Source organism: Lactuca serriola, chromosome 5 (genome assembly GCF_051521515.1).
Source record: "Lactuca serriola cultivar US96UC23 chromosome 5, Lser_US96UC23_V15, whole genome shotgun sequence".
NCBI classification, from domain to species: Eukaryota; Viridiplantae; Streptophyta; class Magnoliopsida; order Asterales; family Asteraceae; genus Lactuca; species Lactuca serriola.
In genome coordinates, this window is record NC_136412.1 from 79184699 (window position 1) to 79198994 (window position 14296).

The window sequence follows — 14296 nt, forward strand, 5'->3', positions numbered from 1 at the left end:
GGTTTTTTGGTCATCAGAGGGATACGTCGAGCATAGATATATCTACGAAAACCGTAGCATGAAAATCCCCCACTTTCCCACCTGGAGCTCTACGTTGAGCGTAGAGCGGTATGCTACACCGAGCATATGTCTACATCGAGCGTAGGTATGTGCTACATCGAGCGTGGCGCCTGGCCATTGACTTTTTGACCGATTTGAATTTTTGTCAAACTTTAGTAAATCGAGCATTTGTCTACGGAATGGTATATGTTTGGCATTATGTTGCTTAGGTTAACTATTTTGTTGCTGAGGTAGCTCTTAAGCTTATGTTAAGTAGTTCAGGTGAGTATTCTCACTATACTATGTATGATGCTAGTTGTCTTTGTGACTCTTGCATGGAAGACTAGGATCTAGCCCCTGGCACATGTATGAAAGACCAGGATCTAGCCCATGTTAATTGTATGAAAGACCATGATTTGGCCCCTGGCAATTGTATGAAAGACCAAGATTTGGACCCTAGCAATTGTATGAAATACCAAGATTTGGATCTTAACACTTGTGTGTAAGACTAGGAGTTGGACCTTGGAAGTACAAAGAAAGACCATGATTTGGCCCATGACAGGAAGTGATTGTAAGACTATGATTTGGCCCATAGCATTCACATGGGGTTGTAATAGACCCACGACTTTATACATGGTATGCAGTATCTTGGGGAACTCACTAAGACTTGTGCTTACATTTTATTTTTAAATTGTTTTAGGTTTTCTCATATTAGGGAGAGGGGTGCGACTTGATTGCATCTCATCCATTGGAGAATTCTACTCCTAATAAATCTTATGTCTATACTCTGAAAAATGTTTTGATTCAAATGGTTTTATTTAGATCTTTGAAGTTATAGTTAGAAAAGATTTTTTTAACTTTAAATCAAAAATTTTGGTTTGAAATTTGGGTCGTTACAAAGAGTGTGATGCCCACGTTTCTCGCTAGGCATTTCATAGAAAATATGTATTTCGTCGGTTGAAAAAGGTAAAATCTCTTGTGAATAAATGAAAAAGTTGGTTTGAAATTTGGGACATTACAAGTTGGTATCAGATCCTTGGTTTGAGGGGTTCAGGCTAGCATTGGGTTCGTCTAAACTCAAACTGAGGACTGATAAAATCTTTTTGCAATTTTTTTTTAAAAAGGTTTACTAGAAAGAAAAATGATGTGATGCGTGGAATCAAACAGTGATTAAGAAAGTGATTCCCAGAATACCCATACAAGATAATTTGATAATATGTTATGGTATGATATGCCTACTAGAAATTAGAATAAGGATCTGCTCGGGGTTTCATGCTAGAATGTCTGCTTAGGAGGGATGCCTTTTTATGTTTGATATGTGAACTGTTAGAGATGCATGATAGTGAGTATGCTAAGGATCTTCAGGAATTGTGTATTAATATCACCTGATCTTTATGATGCCTTATTGCATGTTGGTTTTGCTACTGAATGTTGCTTACTTTGTGCTAAGTGAAACCTATATTCATGTTAATTAAGTATTAAGCGAATACATTTAGTTGCATGCCACAAAGATTAAATAGTTTTGAAATGCTTAATTTAGCTCTTTTGTGCATCTCCTATTTGATTCCAACCATTGTAGTGCAGGATCTTTCAGTCGAAAGATTGTTTAATTTTTGTTGCATGTGATTGTATTCGTAAGATAGTTGACATTAGTAGAAGTTTCTTCGCAATTGATCGGTTTTCAGATTTCAACCAAGTGATCAAATTCAAAACCAGATTAAATTATGTACCAAAAAATTTGTGTTACATGCTTGTGATCAAGTTCATTGTCTCAATAAAAAATAAACCAACTAACCTACATAGATAGGGTAAATTGAGTTGAATCCACGAGGAGTTCGTGGTCAAACCTTGTGTTGAATAGTCAATAAGGAAGAAATAATACTTTTGACTATTATAAAACAAATTAAACTTAAAACAAAGAAAAAAGCTTGAAACTTTGTTAAATGAGACAAAACTTTTAAAAAGAAAAGTAAGGTACTCCCAGGTCAGTTGTCGGACAGTTCAAATTTACACACTTTCTTCCCTAAAATCCTAGTTCAACTACTTAGATGTAATTGGGGTTCATTATCTTGTAAAACATAGTTTTGGGTACATCATATGTTCATTAAACTAGTTGGCTTACTCCCTAGGTCCAATTGTATTAGGAACAATTAATGAATTGATAATAGAATGTCTTGCAACTACTTATTACAATATTAAGCACTCAATATCACAAGTTGGAATAACACATGTGGATTCAACCAATTGTCTTTGTTCCTAAAATACTTGAACTTGGAACAATCGGTGAATTGACAATGCACTATTTTGGTTATGAATCAAACAAATTCATTTTACCCAATTTCAATCATCATCACCAAAAGCTTATCATATGAAACATAAAAATAAAAATTGAAATTAACTATAATCAAGTAATAATCAAGTGTGTTCATCAAATAGTCCTAAACATTCCCAGAATTAACCCTAATGGTTTAGCCTTCCATAGAAATCAAAAAGCATTTAACTTTAAAGAAAACAATAGAATTCAACATAAGATTCATGAACAAACAAAAAATTATAAAAATTATTAATGTTTAATAACTGTAAAAACTAGAAACAAATAAAACTTGGGGGAAAAGTAATGGGATTGTGAAGTTGGAGAAAATCATGATGAATTGGTGATCTTCAATGGTTGAATCACTAACTGAACCTAATGATTTGAAGCCTTGAATGCAGAAAATTCTCAAAATCTTCAACCTGTATGTCGCTATTTAAGGAATCGCCAAATGCATTGACTTCTAAACCCTAGTTGATGTATCTCTTTTATGAGAAATATATTTATAGGATGGAAAAAGGTTTAGCATATGATTTTCTCAATTTAATTTGAGGGGCCGATTTCAGTGTTCACCGTAGATCTCGGGTCTTCCGCCGTAGGTCTCGTTGCTTACATCGTAGGGCTATGATCATCTCACAGTAGAGCTCACATCTTATCAAGTAAGGTACGACATACTACCGTAGGGATACGATAAAAAGCCCCCATCATTACGGAAAATTTGATTGTTGATACAGTGAAAGTTTGTTACAAAAAATCTCATTTTCTGCCCTACTCCAAAACTTCTCAGGAACCTATAAAACATATATTTTCATCATAGTAAAGCTTTATAATGGAAAACGATGCAATGGCGTTAAATATGTGATATAAATTGTATCGAACATGCTCTCTAAACTCAACCACAATGTCAGATCTAAAATCTAGCATGATTCTAAGATCATGAAGTTGTCCAAACTTCGAAGATCAAACCATTAAAGGGATCAAAACACCAAAGTATGGACCAAAACACCATTATCTCAAAGATCCACAAAATGAAATGTAATAAAGGAACAATCTTTGCAACTTTTAAATGTCTAAAAGCATGGAGAATGCAATGATCTTCATGATTCAAACTCCCAAATATCACATTTCTTGATTTTTGCACTAAAACACCTCAAATGAGCACCAAAAGTGGTTCAAAGAGAGAGGATAAGCTCATAACACTCAAATGAGGGTAAGGTTTCTCTCAATGAACGTTCTAGGGTTAATGGAAGTTGCTAAATGACAATCCTTAGAGTTAATGCACCTTAAATAGTCCCAAAACCCTAAAAACACAATCAGCCCACTTGGTTGGAGACACGCCACATCCATAAAAAGGCGTGTTACGCCCTCTCTGATAAATTCTAGTTTTTCAGATTTCTAGCAACTGCGATTAATGGCTTCCTGCTTCGCCCATCCTACTACTTCCCCTTGTATTGTAAAACCTCTTATTAAAGAATGGAAAACCACCATCGGAAATAGGGTGTTACAGAATGTTTGAACTTACTTATTTCCCTTCATTTGTTGGTTTGTGTTTGACTATGTTGAACCCCATATCTTCCAATGTTTTAAATACTAACCCTGGTTTGGTTTGCCATTTAACTAGCTGAGTTATATTTTTTAAAAACTATCCACACCATTTACTATTTAAAAAATTATATTAAATATTTGCGTCATTATATAATTAGTTGGCCAATTTTTTTGAAACATACTATTTGGTTTTGTTTAAATGGTAACATATAATAGGTTGTGTTTTTGTTTTTAAAATAATTGTGTTCATGAATCATAAGTATAAAGAACCTATAAGCCCTTCAGAGTACTCTCAACGGAGGGTCTCATTGTCCAATAAAGCAAGAACCACGATCACGAACACCACCCAGGTGTCCGTTGTGGATAGTTTTCTTGATGGGTTGTGGAGGCTAAGATGAAACATAACGGCCAATTAAAAGGCTTTGGGTGTTTTTGGTGTTTGACTATTTTGACTAGCTATTTAACATATAGTTTTGAATCAACTTTTTAAGAAAAATTTATCTATAAATACCACTACATACAACCATATATTTTACACCATTATTCTCTTCCTCTACTTACATATAGATATTCATATTTTTTTTTAAATCCAAAAACCATGGATTCCAATCAAAATACCCCACCAAACTATCGAAACCGCAAGCTCGATAACCCTTTTTGCGTTAGATACAACTCCTCCCCAACCCGGACATGGAATTGCCTCAAGGTGGATTTATGAATTTGCTCCAAGGTGGTTCACCTATCCAACAAACTCAACTTTTTCAACAATCTTATCAACCTTTCCCACCCTATCAACAACCTTTTCTACAACAATTCCAATCCGATTTCATATACCAATAAAAGTTCCAACCACAACCATTACCACCACAACCTTCATAACTACAACCCTTATAACTAGATTCATCGTTTGTAGCCGAAACACAACCTTAACCACCACCCCGACCAAACACAGAAAGGAAAAAAAAACCCACGTTTACCACTCAAACCAATTAAAAGCGAAAAGGTAAATTGGACAAAATAGTAAGAAAATAATTTAGTGTAAGCATGGCTTTCAACTTCCCAAGACCCCATACACATAGATGTTCAAAATACTACTTGTTTTTAGGCAAATGTTAAAACCGTGTTTTATGATTTAATGGGAAGTGAAAGCCAAAATTCCAACCAAATTAGTTTGGAGTGGCGTGATTTTAGGCTAAAATGTACTGAATTTGGCGGAATCTACAAAAATCTAAACAAGCTACACAAAAGTGGGGGAAACGATTTCAACGTGTTTAATGCGACAATGGAACAATGTGAAAAAACAGTGGCAACCCACAAACCTTTTCCATATCTCAAACTTTGGCAAAAGTTGAATGATGCTACAAAATGGAAACAACTTACATAATCGAAAGAAGGGACTTCTTCCAGTTCAAAGCATCCAATAAATGTCAAAGGAAGCTCACAACAATCGGATGGTTGAACACACATCGACATCAATGATGAGCCAGTGGATCTTGAAGATGCACAACCTCTTCATCAACCAATAGGAAGAAATAGAGCAAGGAAAGATGTTTCTAGTTCGAGTTCTAGCATTATCGATATTTTTGGAGAAAATTTTGATCAATATGTACAAGTACAAGAGAGCAAGGCAGAGTTGATGAGTCGGTGGAACAAAAATGATAGACGTGCAAACATCGTTTCAAACAAAACGATTTAGAGATATTAAAAATAAAAGCTGACAATTACGAGAGCGAATATTTGGAGAATATTCTCGCGGTGAAAGAATCCGTTCAAGCAAAATATAACAATAAGGCGTAGTTTGTTTTCTTGTTTTATTTTTATTTTATTTTGACTTTTTTTTCAATTCTTATTTTTTAAATTAATTACTAGGTTTTTTATTGAATGAACAACTAGTTTAAAAAAATCTATGTTTTTTTGTATTTTTTATTTAAATTTAAATAAAAAAAATTATTTGAAATGGTTTAGTGGTATGTATATCAAATGCTTAGCTGTATGGTGTTGTAATGATTTTACCGCTGGTATATTTATGTAGCGCATACTACCTGTGATGAACTCCACCCCCTGATTACTTTTTTATGGACAATAATTTGTTGATGGCAAAGGTTTGCCAATGAAGAAAATGAGTCATTGGTCAAATGTGTTTGAGTTATACCCGTTGGAGGTGAGTGTATGTTGTTTTTTTTTCTCTCAAAATACTCCCAAATCTTCCAACCAAAATGCTTCCAACTCAATTCCATTTTTCGATTACGATTCATCATCACCACCATCTTACTAGCCACAAACCAATCTATTAATTTACTCTCAAAACCAAATGTTTGTAGGTGATGTTCCTAGTCACTAATCACAATTCCAAATGCACAATAATTCCAATTCCAATCCCCACCATTAGGGGTGATAATTGATGACACGACACGACAAAAATACACGGAACGGAATGAAATTGAGAAAAATTTGAATTTTGAATTCGTGTTCGTGTTGTGTTCATGTCAAGTGTAAAAAACACGATGTTGTGACATGTCGTGTTCGTGTTCAAAAATTGACACGATTTAGCATTTGTTTGTCGTGTTTTTCGTATTTTTTGTATTATGTATGATTAATATTAATTCAATAAACTAATTGTTATATTATGTTATCTTTGTCGTGTCATACCGTGTTTGTTGTTTTTTAATTGGTTTGTTTTCATATCAGTTTAAAAAAAACACGACATCATGTCGTGTTCATGTTCGTATTACATAAAACCTTGTTGTGTCAGAAAAAAACACGACACGATGACCTGGTTTGCCATCTCTACCCACCACCACGAACAACAACCCTAACCGAAAACGCAAAACTTATTCCAATTTTAATCACAATGTAACGTCCCATTATTCACAACCAAAATTTTTCATTTTTATTAGGGTAAAACTTCCCAATTTATAAATCCATTATTAAGAAAACTGTTTATTCCAAATTACATCTATTAAAAATCAGAGTATCATAGAAAACGCGGTATCCTCAATGCTATTGATGAGTGTGTACAGTCCCGCCTTCGCCTTCCCATAGCCACCGATGATACCTGAAATAATAAACAACTGGATAAGCATAAAGCTTAGTGAGTTTCCCCAAAAATACCCCATATGATAAACATACAAGCATGCATCGGGTCCACTCAACCATCGGACTGGAATACCCAGGGTTTGTTGGCCTACCACCTCAACCCAACCGCTCTTCCAGAGCCTCCGTGCCTACGGATTACAGTTGGCCCATATCGGGTATCTTGGCCTACAACACACAACAAGACCACCTCAACCAACTACTACCATATGTCGACATATAAACAAACAATGATCAAGTAGGCACATAATAAAAACAAACAACAATCATAAATCTCACTACTCCCTACTAGTCCTCTCACAACACACAGTCCCGCTACCAACTAACCTCCATGAAATGCATAACCATAAGTACCTAGAGGTGAGATAGCCACCCGAACAGATGATCCTACTCTAGAGCCACAACCAAACAAGGAGCATACAATAAAGCCTAGATCAATAGTTCTCAGGTAATCCTACATGACTACATACAGTCCCTAGGGCACTCCACTAGATGATAACCAACAATTACAAGTAAACATACAATTCTACATATCACTACCGCATAACAACATTTTATATACCAGGATACAAATCTAACAGACCACTACGACACAATAACATACTTGATACCAGGATGCAAATCTAATAGATCACTAGAGCATAGCAACATACCAAATATCGACATACCAGGAATGCATAACCGTATATACTCAGAGGTGAGATAGCCACCCGGACAAGTGATCTTACTATAGAACCACAACCAAACAAGGAACATGTAAAAGAGTCTAGACCAAGAGTCCTCATTCTATCCTACATCACTATATACAATCCCTAAGGCATCCCTCTACTAACAGATAACCACAACTAGTGGGCCGATATTGGTGCCTTCGACCCACGGTACAATGAGGCAAAACTCACCTGAAATAAAGAAACCCGAGAACACCGTGATACGCTCCCTGCTACACTGCTTGCTCCTGCAGACCTACTAACGTCATAACCATATAAAATCTTAATCACCAATCAAAACCCTCTATTTTGACCTAAAGTCAAACTTGGTAAAAAAGTCAATGGTCAACGGAGTCAACAAAAGTCAAAGTCCAAGGCTGGTTGAGTACGCCCTACGTACTCAAGTTACGCCCCGCGTACATGGGATGGCTTAGTATGCCTAACGTACGAAAATTATGCCTAATGTACTCGAGATGATTCCATCATTTCCATTAAGCACTTAATCCCTTAAGGACTTTTCACCCAAACTCAGCTCTAGCCTCAAAACATTGTCTTAAGTCATAAAGTTTCCACCTTTATGACTTTCTATGGCTATGGAAGGTCCAAAAGCTAAAACCCTAACTTATTAATCCATTAAGACATCACAACTCTTGCATAGAAGGGATAGAAGGACCAAGATCGCATTTTTATGGTTCCTAATAGCTCCATAATGGATAAAGTTTCCAACTTTATCCATTAGAATGGTCCCATCAAACAAGATCTAGTCTTTAGGTCATAAAAGGGACCAAATGTGCATCTTTTTCAGCTTAATCCATTAAGTCCAAGTCTCCAGCCTTCATATCTGAATCAATATGATGTTTAGATGGATAAAGTTTCCAACTTTATCCATAACAAGGTCAAAAACTTCCAAGATCTAAACTTTATGCACTTAAAGTAACCAAAAGTTCATAACACCCAAAACTAGCTAGATCTAACAATTTCATCATCAAGATTCAAACTTTATACCTTCAGAAGAAAGATCAAGGTGAACAAGGTCTGGATCTAAAAGCTCCAATGCAACCAACGCTTCTTCAATGAGTTCCTTCTTCTCCAAGGTGCACCAAGAACACTCCAAAACACATAAAACGCCTTCTTTTTGCTCACAAGGCTCAAACTAGGGTTAAGGTTTCAAAAGAAGGTGTTGGAGAGGCGGGGGCTGAGAATTGAGTGGGTTTGGGGAAGTTAGGGAGCTTGAATAGGACTCAAACCACGAAAATAAGGTTTGGGCACTGATTGTGTACGCCCAACGTACTCAATTTACGCCCAACATAGTAGGGATGCCCTAGTACGCCCATCGTACTCCTCGTATGCCCAACATACGCGAATAACCCAAAAATCGTCCTAACTTCAAACGGTCATAACTTCTTCGTTCCAACTTCGTTTTCGACGCTCTTTATATCCACATAAAGGTATTGAATATATCTAAAATATTATCTAAATATATTGGACTAAAAACTTCTAGTATAAAAATCCATATTTCATGCAAGAACCCGACCTATGACTTTTCCCGTTCTACCCTTCAGCCCAAAACACAATTCAAAGGTTTAGATCTCATAATTACCATTGCCTCCTTCCAAAAGGTCTAAACATTACCTCCTTAAGGCCCAAACCCTTTACACAATCGACTTCTGGCCCACAGCCTTGAAATAAGAAATGACAGGACATAAGATGTTACACATAACCACCGTTAACACCCTCAACCGAAAATCCTTACGATTTTGAACCTGAAAAACAAGTTAAACCAAAAATAAAAGGGAATACCGAAAGTAGACGATGAATTCAAAAAGAAGATATGGAATTAACAAAGGCATGGATTGACATATACAAAGATAATGCCATCGGGAAGAGCTAATCGTCTGATCAATTTTGGATATGTGTTACAGAGCGATTTTGTAGGGGTATGGGTCAAAATCCAGATTATCTGACGCATGACCGATGTAAATCAAAATAGATTAATGTAAGCAAACTCGTCACGTATTGGAACAGATTTTACACAAACTTTGAAAGACAATGAGCTAGTAGGGAAAGTGAGCAAGTTTGTTGAAAAAATGTACGCAACATTCCAAAATGACATGTTAAAGCCTTTTAAATTCATGCATGTTTGGGATGTTGTAAAAAAGAGTATTAGGTGGAAGGAATTTGGAGCACATGAAGAAATTTCCAATCATCCAAAAAGAAGCAAAACATCTTCATATTCAAGCTCACAACAATGTCATCGAATGGTCACATTGACGTCGATCTTAATGATGACAACGATGAAATTGAAGAAATACAACCGCCTGCTCGTCCTATAAGAAGGGACAAAGCAAAAACTCTAGGAAAAGGAAAAGCGACATCTTCAAATTCGTCATTCGAAAATGAGCGGTCAACCAAATTGGAGGAAATGATGGCACAAATGACACAATTCAATACAACTTTAGACAAACATATGGCTGAAACCATCTGACTTACAAAATATTCATTGTTAATGGAAGACGTGAGATACCTTGACCATGAAGATCAAGAAGCGACTAATAAGGCGGTCAAAACGTTGATTTGAGAAAGAGATCATTTACAACGCAAATGAAATTTCAATGTTATGTTTTTTTCTAGGTTTATTTAATGAAATTTCATATATATATATATATATATATATATATATATATATAGATATAGATATAGATATATATATATATATATATATATATATATATATATATATATATATATAAGACCCATGTTTCTAGCCATTGATTTGAAAATTTAAAGAGTTGTGATTTGTTCTCATGTTCTCAACCTTTTAAGTGTTCTCAATTTAACTTACCTATATATATATATATATATATATATATATATATATATATATATATATATATATATATATATATAGGTAAGTTAAATTGAGAACAGTTGATAACATGAGAACAAATCACAACTCTTTAAATTTTCAAATCAATGGCAAGAAACATGGGTCTTATGTCAATCTATTGAAATAAAGTGTTAGAAATATAAATTGAAAATATAGGTTAGGGGTGTTAGGGGTATACAGGGGATTACAATTTTGTTGATTCCTAAATATTAGCTTCTTACGTTTCATTCATGCTTCAACCCATAAAGACCTAATATTCACCATGCGCAACCAAAACCAACACTATACCCCCACGAACATCGGAAGTGTTTTCGAATTAATTCGAGTGGAGAAATATCGAGAACGAAAGGAAGTGATCTAGTAAGCCGTCAAATCTCCTCCAAACAACTTATAAGTGTGTTTTCTACCCTGTAGATCTAAAAAAACCATAGGCGGACATCGAAATTAACACCACAGCCAAACGCCAACACCATGTTCAATTTCTTACTATTCAATTTCTTTTTAGAATTCATCACACACACACTTGGAAGCTCTCCATTTTTTCATCATTTATCTCGGAGAGGACAAACCCTATTCATCGTTTACACCCCAACCCTTTAATTGAGATGGTCAAGATGATGAGATTTGCAAAAAATGATGAGTTCCTTTAGTAGATCACATATCACGTCTGGTTTGACTAGTTCTTTTAATATCTAGGTATTGCTTTTGTATGTTTTTTTGTTACTTTTGAAGTGGATTCATTATTTATGCATACTGTTTGACTATTTTTGATGTGTGATTTAAGTTTTTCAGCGGAGTTTTCGTATGGAAATTATGGGTTTTATATCTAGGTTCTTGAATAATATGATTTAGGGTATTTTCTTTTAAAGATTTGCATATCTATGATGCTTGTGTCGACACTTTGAGTGAATTTGTTCACATTTTTTCTTAACATTTTTATTAATCATAAACTAACAAATAACTCTTCCTCTCCATCTATGTTCGTTGATAAATATATGGACAGGTGTATGATATTCACTTGTATTAATTGGTAATTATATGTGTAATTCATTAATGATTATATGACGTTTGCATGGGGTTGAGCCACAATAAGAAATTGGACATATCTATCATTTGTGTGCATATTTATTTGATAACGAATATGAGAATTTTCCTTTGTCAAGTTTTGATCTCTAATAGGAAAATCTAATCTCTTTCTTCCCATTTCCTTTTAAAATTTTATTAAACTTTTTATTGTATTTACATGTTATTTTCATTTTGTATAGATTCATTAAAGAAATAAGGGATGCTAAGATTCTTTTAGGTATCAATGATGCTAGTTACAAAAGTAAGTGAATTTTAGCAGCAAAAAGAATTCTTGTCAAAGCTCCTCATTACAAGTCAAACGATTCCATGCTGCAATACATTGTGTTTTAATAATACTTTAATTTTTTGCATTGTGTTATATTCATTTATAATTATAATTGTAGTTGATTCTTTTAACAATACATTGTCCTTTTAATCATTTATGATAGAAATGTATTGTATTTTTTTTTATCTATATATATATATATATATATATATATATATATATATATATATATTGTGTTTTATTCATTTATGATTACAAATACATTGAATTTTTATTCTTTATGTTATGATCAATTCATTTTATAGTTACAAATGTATGCATATATAGTTACAAGTGTATTTGGAATTTTTATCTAAAAAACAAAGTTAAAAAACTAATTTAACAATTTTATAAAATTAAATTGTAGTTTATTCATTTATGAATGTACTCGTTAAGAATTAAGTCATAGAAAAAAAAGTTGTTTTCTCATTTTGAAAGAAAATTTGATAAAAATTAATTTTATTTTCTATTAACAAAAAATAACAAAAAAAATCCATTAGGTTTTTTAAGGCAAATACTAAAGTTTAGGAGATTATCATTTAATTTTAATATGTTACAAATTAATTAAAATGCAAAATTACTAATTTATCCTAATATAATGATTGGTCAAGAAATGTTCTCGCGTTCTCAACTTTTTTTCATTCTCAATATAACCTCTCCTTTTATATATATATATATATATATATATATATATATATATATATATATATATATATATATATATATATATATATATATCTTTATACCTTAAAAAGCATTTACAAGATTTTGCTGAATTTTAAGAGGTATAAGACCTTATGCAGCATTTACAATGAATTTATGCATGCATAAAAAATCCGTCTATTATTGTTTGAATGAGTCAAGCTTATCTAATCAAATTTGAATGAGTATTATCGTTTGAATGAGTCAACCTTACATATTCAAATAATAAACCTATTTTATAGGAAACGTGACAAAAAATTTGTTATTGTTTCTGATTTTTCTAACTACTTATTTATATCTCTGAAATAAAACTCTATTTTGTCAAATTTGTTGCTCGGTTTCCTGCAGCAAAAATTACGAATGACGTATTTTCTTTCTGAACGAGATTAAAGGTGTGTGTGTCTTTTTTGCATACATAAAACCTAACATGTATGCAAGTTGTGAATGCGATTAATTGTGTGTGTGTGTTGGGTGTGTTTACTACATACATAAACTCGCTCTCTCTCTCTCTCTCTCTCTCTCTCTCTCTCTCTCTCCCTCTTTAATACAACAGAAAAAAAACTACATACATAAACAAACTCACTTTACACAAATTTACACTCTCTTAATTATGTATGTGTTTTCTGTGTGTTTACAGGACCCAAAACAACCAACGTTTTTTCGTACATACTCTCTTTCTCGGTCCCTACAAAAGAAGAAACCTTAACAGGTAAGTTCTTTGTAAAATGCTATTAATATAGATTATAACTCTATTTAATATGTGTGTTTTTTGTGTTTACATCTGTTTGTTTTTTGTGTGTTTCTAGGACCTGATACAGCCAAAGTTTTTTCCTACAATCTCTCTTTCTCTGTCCCTGCAAAAGAAACAGGTAGAAAATATCTCTCTCTCTCTCTATCTCTCTCTCCCTCTCTCTTTCTCTCTTTCGCCCTCTCTCTATTGGTGTGTGCATGTGTTTTGTGTTTACAGGTCCCATATCAGCAATATCATGCAGAAAAAGAAATAACAAATTTAGGACAGGTCCAAATTAGACCCTTCAAAAGAAATATGTAGAAAATCTCTCTCTCTCTGAGCTCTCTCTCTCTCTAATGGTGTGTGTGTGTGTGTTTTGTGTTAACACTTCCCATATCAGCATACTCCTACAGGAAAAAGAAATAACAAATCGCCTCTAGAACCTAATTTTCGTAAAAACTATTCACACCCGTCGCTTGGCGCAGGTAAACGGCTAGTATATATATATATATATATATATATATATATATATATATATATATATATATATATATATATATATATATCTTTATACCTTAAAAAGCATTTACAATATTTTGCTAAATTTTAAGAGATACAAGCTTTTAAGCATCATATACAATAATTTTATACATCGGAGAATAATAAATCTTATCCGGTCAAAGACAGATTTTGAATAGGTCTTCTAAGCTTATCTTCAAATTGAATGGGTTAAATATGAAAAAGTCAAATAAGATGATGATGATGATAAGATTTTGAATGGGTCAAAGTTTGACCAATTGTTCCTCATATCCAATTGAATCGGTAAATACTAAATCTTATCCGGTCAACATTTATGAAAAAGTCAAATAAGATGATGATGATAAGATTTTGA